We start from the raw sequence: 7,906 nt of genomic DNA on the forward strand, positions 1-7,906 counted from the left end.
GAGCGATGCGCGCACACACACAGCGAGGGAGGGACGCGGACACACACACAGCGAGGGAGGGACACACATACACACACACGCACACACACACACTCAGCGAGGGAGGCACACACACACACACAGCGAGGGAGGGACGCGGACACACATACAGCGAGGGAGGGACACACATACACACACACGCACACACACACACTCAGCGAGGGAGGGACACACACACACAGCGAGGGAGGGACACACACACACTCAGCGAGGAAGGGACACACACACACAGCGAGGGAGGGACACACACACACGCAGCGAGGGAGGGACACACACACACTCAGCGAGGAAGGGACACACACACACAGCGAGGGAGGGACACACACACACACACAGAGCGAGGGAGGGACACACACAAACGCAGAGCGAGGGAGGGACACACACACACACACACACAGCGAAGGAGGGACACACACACACGCAGAGCGAGGGAGGGAAACACACTCACGCACGGCGAGGAAGGGACACACACACACACACAGCGAGGGAGGGACACACACACACACAGCGAGGAAGGGACACACACACACACAGCGAGGGAAGAACACACACACACACAGCGAGGGAGGGACACACACAGCGACGGAGGGACACACACACATCGCGAGGGTGGGACACACACACACAGCGAGGGAGGGACACACACAGCGACGGAGGGACACACACAAAGCGAAGGATGGACACACACACACAGCGACGGAGGGACACACAAACACACACAGCGAGGGATGGACACACACACGCACACAGACAGCGAGGGAGGCACACACACACACACATACACACACAGCGAGGGAGGGACGCACACACACAGCGAGGGAGGGACACACACACACACACACGCAGAGCGAGGGAGGGACACACACACATGCACGGCGAGGGAGGGACACACACACACAGCGAGGGAGGGTGAGACACACACACACACAGCGAGGGAGAGACACACACACACAGCGAGGGAGGGACACACACACAGCGAGGGAGGGACACACACAGCGAGGGAGGGACACACACACACACACAGCGAGGGAGGGACACACACACACACACACAGCGAGGGAGGGACACACACACACAGCGAGGGATGGACACACACACACACACACACACACAGCAAGGGAGGCACACACGCACACACAAACACACACACGCAGCGAGGGAGGGACACACACACACACAGCGAGGGAGGGACACACACACACACACAGCGAGGGAGGGACACACACACACACAGCGATGGAGGGACACACACACACACACACACACACACAGCGAGGGAGGGACACACACACACACACACAGCGAGGGAGGGACACACACACACACACAGAGCGGAACGCGGACACACATACAGCGAGGGAGGGACACACTACACACACGCACACACATACACACACGCACGCACACACACACTCAGCGAGGGAGGGACACAAACACACACAGCGAGGGAGGGACACACACAGCGATGGAGGGACACACACACACGCAGCGAGGAAGGAACACACACAGCGAGGGAGGGACACACACTCATGCACGGCGACGGAGGGACACACACACATACACAGCGAGGGAGGGACACACACAGCGACGGAGGGACACACACACACAGCGAGGGACGGACAGACACAGACACACACCGAGGGCGGGACACACACACACACACAGCGAGGTAGGGACACACGCACACACACACACACACACACACAGCGAGGGAGGGACACACACACACACAGCGAGGGAGGGACACACACACACACACACACACAGCGAGGGAGGGACACGCACAAACACAGCGAGGGAGGGAGGCGCACACTCACAGCGAGGGAGGGACGCGCACACACACAGCGAGGGAGGGACGCGCACACACACACAGCGAGGGAGGGACGCGCACACACACACAGCGAGGGTGGGACACGCACACACACACAGCGAGGGTGGGACACGCACACACACAGCGAGGGAGGGACACGCACAAACACAGCGAGGGAGGGACGCGCAGACACACACACAGCGAGGGAGCGATGCGCGCACACACACAGCGAGGGAGGGACGCGGACACACACACAGCGAGGGAGGGACACACATACACACACACGCACACACACACACTCAGCGAGGGAGGCACACACACACACACAGAGAGGGAGGGACGCGGACACACATACAGCGAGGGAGGGACACACATACACACACGCGCACACACACACACTCAGCGAGGGAGGGACACACACACACAGCGAGTGAGGGACACACACACACACTCAGCGAGGAAGGGACACACACACACACAGCGAGGGAGGGACACACACACACGCAGCGAGGGAGGGACACACACACACTCAGCGATGAAGGGACACACACACACAGCGAGGGAGGGACACACACACACACACACACAGCGAGGGAGGGACACACACACACACAGCGAGGGAAGAACACACACACACACAGCGAGGGAGGGACACACACAGCGACGGAGGGACACACACACATAGCGAGGGAGGGACACACACACACAGCGAGGGAGGGACACACACAGCGACGGAGGGACACACACAAAGCGAAGGATGGACACACACACACAGCGACGGAGGGACACACACACACACACAGCGAGGGATGGACACACACACGCACACACACAGCGAGGGAGGCACACACACACACACATACACACACAGCGAGGGTGGGACACACACACACAGCGAGGGAGGGACTTACACATACACACACACACACAGCGAGGGAGGCACGCACACACACACACAGCGAGGGAGGGACGCACACACACAGCGAGGGAGGGACGCACACACACAGCGAGGGAGGGACACACACACACACACAGCGAGGGAGGGACACACACACACGCAGAGCGAGGGAGGGACACACACACATGCACGGCGGGGGAGGGACACACACACACAGCGAGGGAGGGGGAGACACACACACACACAGCGAGGGAGAGACACACACACACACAGCGAGGGAGGGACACACACACACAGCGAGGGAGGGACACACACAGCGAGGGAGGGACACACACACACACGCAGCGAGGGAGGGACACACACACACACACAGCGAGGGAGGGACACACACACACAGCGAGGGAGGGACACACACACACACATGCACACAGCGAGGGAGGGACACACACACGCACACACACACACACACAGCGAGGGAGGGACACACACACACACACAGCGAGGGAGGGACACACACACACACACAGCGAGGGAGGGACACACACACACAGCGAGGGATGGACACACACACACACACACACACAGCAAGGGAGGCACACACGCACACACAAACACCCACACACAGCGAGGGAGGGACACACACACACACACACACACAGCGAGGGAGGGACACACACACACACAGCGATGGAGGGACACACACACACACACACACACACACAGCGAGGGAGGGACACACACACACACACAGCGAGGGAGGGACACACACACACACAGAGAGCGGAACGCGGACACACATACAGCGAGGGAGGGACACACATACACACACGCACACACATACACACACGCACGCACACACACACTCAGCGAGGGAGGGACACAAACACACACAGCGAGGGAGGGACACACACAGCGAGGGAGGGACACACACACACGCAGCGAGGAAGGAACACACACAGCGAGGGAGGGACACACACTCACGCACGGCGACGGAGGGACACACACACATACACAGCGAGGGAGGGACACACACAGCGACGGAGGGACACACACACACAGCGAGGGACGGACAGACACAGACACACACCGAGGGCGGGACACACACACACACACACACACACAGCGAGGTAGGGACACACGCACACACACACACACACACACACACACAGCGAGGGAGGGACACACACACACACACAGCGAGGGAGGGACACACGCGCACACACACACAGCGAGGGAGGGATGCGCACACACACACAGCGAGGGTGGGACACGCACACACACACAGCGAGGGTGGGACACGCACACACACAGCGAGGGAGGGACACACACACACAGCGAGGGTGGGACACGCACACACACAGCGAGGGAGGGACACACACACACGCAGAGCGAGGGAGGGACACACACACACACACACAGCGAGGGAGGGACACACACACACACGCAGAGCGAGGGAGGGAAACACACTCACGCACGGCGAGGGAGGGACACACACACACACACAGCGAGGGAGGGACACACACACACACAGCGAGGAAGGGACACACACACACACAGCGAGGGAAGAACACACACACACATAGCGAGGGAGGGACACACACACACGGCGAGGGAGGGACACACACAGCGACGGAGGGACACACACAAAGCGAAGGATGGACACACACACACAGCGACGGAGGGACACACACACACACACAGCGCGGGATGGACACACACACGCACACACACAGCGAGGGAGGCACACACACACACACATACACACACAGCGTGGGTGGGACACACACACACAGCGAGGGAGGGACTTACACACACACACACACACACACACAGCGAGGGAGGCACGCACACACACACACAGCGAGGGAGGGACGCACACACACAGCGAGGGAGGGACACACACACACACATGCGAGGGAGGGACACACATATACGCAGAGCGAGGGAGGGACACACACACATGCACGGCGAGGGAGGGACACACACACACAGCGAGGGAGGCGGAGACACACACACACACAGCGAGGGAGAGACACACACACACACAGCGAGGGAGGGACACACACACACACACACACAGCGAGGGAGGGACACACACAGCGAGGGAGGGACACACACACACACGCAGTGAGGGAGGGACACACACACACACACAGCGAGGGAGGGACACACACACACAGCGAGGGAGTGACACACACGAACAGCGAGGGAAGGACACACACGAACAGCGAGGGAGGGTCACACAGGAACAGTGTGGGAGGGACACACACGAACAGCGAGGGAGGGACACACACACAGCGAGGGAGGGACACACACACACACACACACACAACGAGGGAGGGACACACACACACAGCGAGGGAGGGACACACACACACACACAGCGAGGGAGGGACACACACACACACAGCGAGGGAGGGACACACACACACAGCGAGGGAGCGACATACAAATACACAGCGAGGGAGGGACACACACACAGCGAGGGAGGGACACATACACACAGCGAGGGAGGGACACACACACAGTGAGGGAGGGACACACACACACACAGCGAGGGAAGGACACACACACACAGCGAGAGAGGGACACACACACACACACAGCGAGGGAGGGACACACACACACACAGCGAGGGAGGGACACACACACACAGCGAGGGAGGGTCACAGACGAACAGCGAGGGAAGGACACACACGAACAGCAAGGGAGGGTCACACAGGAACAGTGAGGGAGGGACACACACGAACAGCGAGGGAGGGACACACACACAGCGAGGGAGGGACACACTGCGAGGGAGTGACATACAAATACACAGCGAGGGAGGGACACACACATACACAGCGAGGGAGGGACACACACACACAGCGAGGGAGGGACACACACACACACACAACGAGGGAGGGACACACACACGCACAGCGAGGGAGGGACACACACTGCGAGGGAGGGACATACAAATACACAGCGAGGGAGGGACACACACATACACAGCGAGGGAGGGACACACACACACAGCGAGGGAGGGACACACACACACACAGCGAGGGAGAGACACACACACACACAGCGAGGGAGAGACACACACACACACAGCGAGGGAGGGACACGGACACACAGCGAGGGAGGGACGCGAACACACACACACAGCGAGGGAGGGACACGCACACACAGACAGCGAGTGAGGGACGCGCACACACACACAGCGAGGGAGGGACGCGCACACACACACAGCGAGGGAGGGTCACACACGAACAGCGAGGGAGGGTCACACACGAACAGCGAGGGAGGGACACACACGAACAGAGAGGGAGGGACACGGACACACACCGACGGAGGGACACGGACACACAGCGAGGGAGGGACAAGCACACACAGCAAGGGAGGGATACACACACACAGCGAGGGAGGGACGCGCACAAACACAGCGAGGGAGGGACGCGCACACACACAGCGAGGGAGGGACCGCTCACACACACACAGCGAGGGAGGTACGCGCGCACACACACAGCGAGGGAGGGTCACACACGAACAGCGAGGGAGGGACACACACGAACAGCGAGGGAGGGACACACGCGCACACACACAGCGAGGGAGGGACGCGCTCACACACACACAGCAAGAGAGGGACGCGCACACACACACAGCGAGGGAGGGACACGCACATACACACAGCGAGGGAGGGACACGCACACACAGCGAGGGACGGACACACACACACAAATAGCGAGGGAGGGACACACACACACACAGCGAGCGAGGGACACACACACAGCGAGGGAGGGACACACACACAAACAGCGAGGGAGGGACACACACACACATATAGCAAGGGAGACACACACACACACACACAGCGAGGGAGGGACACGCACACACAGCGAGGGAGGGATACACACACACAGCGAGGGAGGGACACACACACACACAGCGAGGGAGGGACGCGCACACACACACACAGCGAGGGAGGGACGCGCACACACACACAGAGCGAGGGAGGGTCACACACGAACAGCGAGGGAGGGACACACACGAACAGCCAGGGAGGGACGCGCACACACCCAGCAAGGGAGGGACGCGCTCACACACACACAGCGAGGGAGGGACACACACACACAGCGAGGGACGGACACACACACACACACACAGCGAGGGAGGGAGACACACACACACACACACTCAGCGAGGGAGGGACACACACACGCACACACACACACACACACACAGCGAGGGAGGGACACACACACACACAGCGAGGGAGGGACACACACACACACACGCACACACACAGCGAGGGAGGGACACACACACACAGCGAGGGAGGGACACACACACACACAGCGAGGGAGGGACACACACACATCGAGGGTGGGACTCGAATACACACAGCGAGGGAGGGACACGCACACACACGGCGAGGAAGTGACAAACACACACACATCGAGGGAGAGACGCGCACACACACACCGTGAGGGAGGGACACACACACACAGCGAGGGAAGGACACACACACACACACACACACACACACAGCGAGGGAGGGTCACACACGAACAGCGAGGGAAGGACACACACGAACAGCGAGGGAGGGTCACACAGGAACAGTGTGGGACGGACACACACGAACAGCGAGGGAGGGACACACACTCACAGCGAGGGAGGGACACACACACACACACAACGAGGGAGGGACACACACACACAGCGAGGGAGGGACACACACACACACACAGTGAGTGAGGGACACACACACACACACAGCGAGGGAGGGACACACACACACAGCGAGGGAGCGACATACAAATACACAGCGAGGGAGGGACACACACACAGCGAGGGAGGGACACATACACACAGTGAGGGAGGGACACACACACACAGTGAGGGAGGGACACACACAAACACAGCGAGGGAAGGACACACACACACAGCGAGAGAGGGACACACACACACACACAGCGAGGGAGGGACACACACACACAGCGAGGGAGGGACACACACACACACACACAACGAGGGAGGGACACACACACACAGCGAGGGAGGGACACACACACACACACAGCGAGGGAGGGACACACACACACACAGCGAGGGAGGGACACACACACACAGCGAGGGAGCGACATACAAATACACAGCGAGGGAGGGACACACAC

This window comes from Chiloscyllium plagiosum, unplaced genomic scaffold (assembly GCF_037043375.1).
Source record: "Chiloscyllium plagiosum isolate Xiang-an unplaced genomic scaffold, Cpla_swu_hap1 HiC_scaffold_33, whole genome shotgun sequence".
NCBI classification, from domain to species: Eukaryota; Metazoa; Chordata; class Chondrichthyes; order Orectolobiformes; family Hemiscylliidae; genus Chiloscyllium; species Chiloscyllium plagiosum.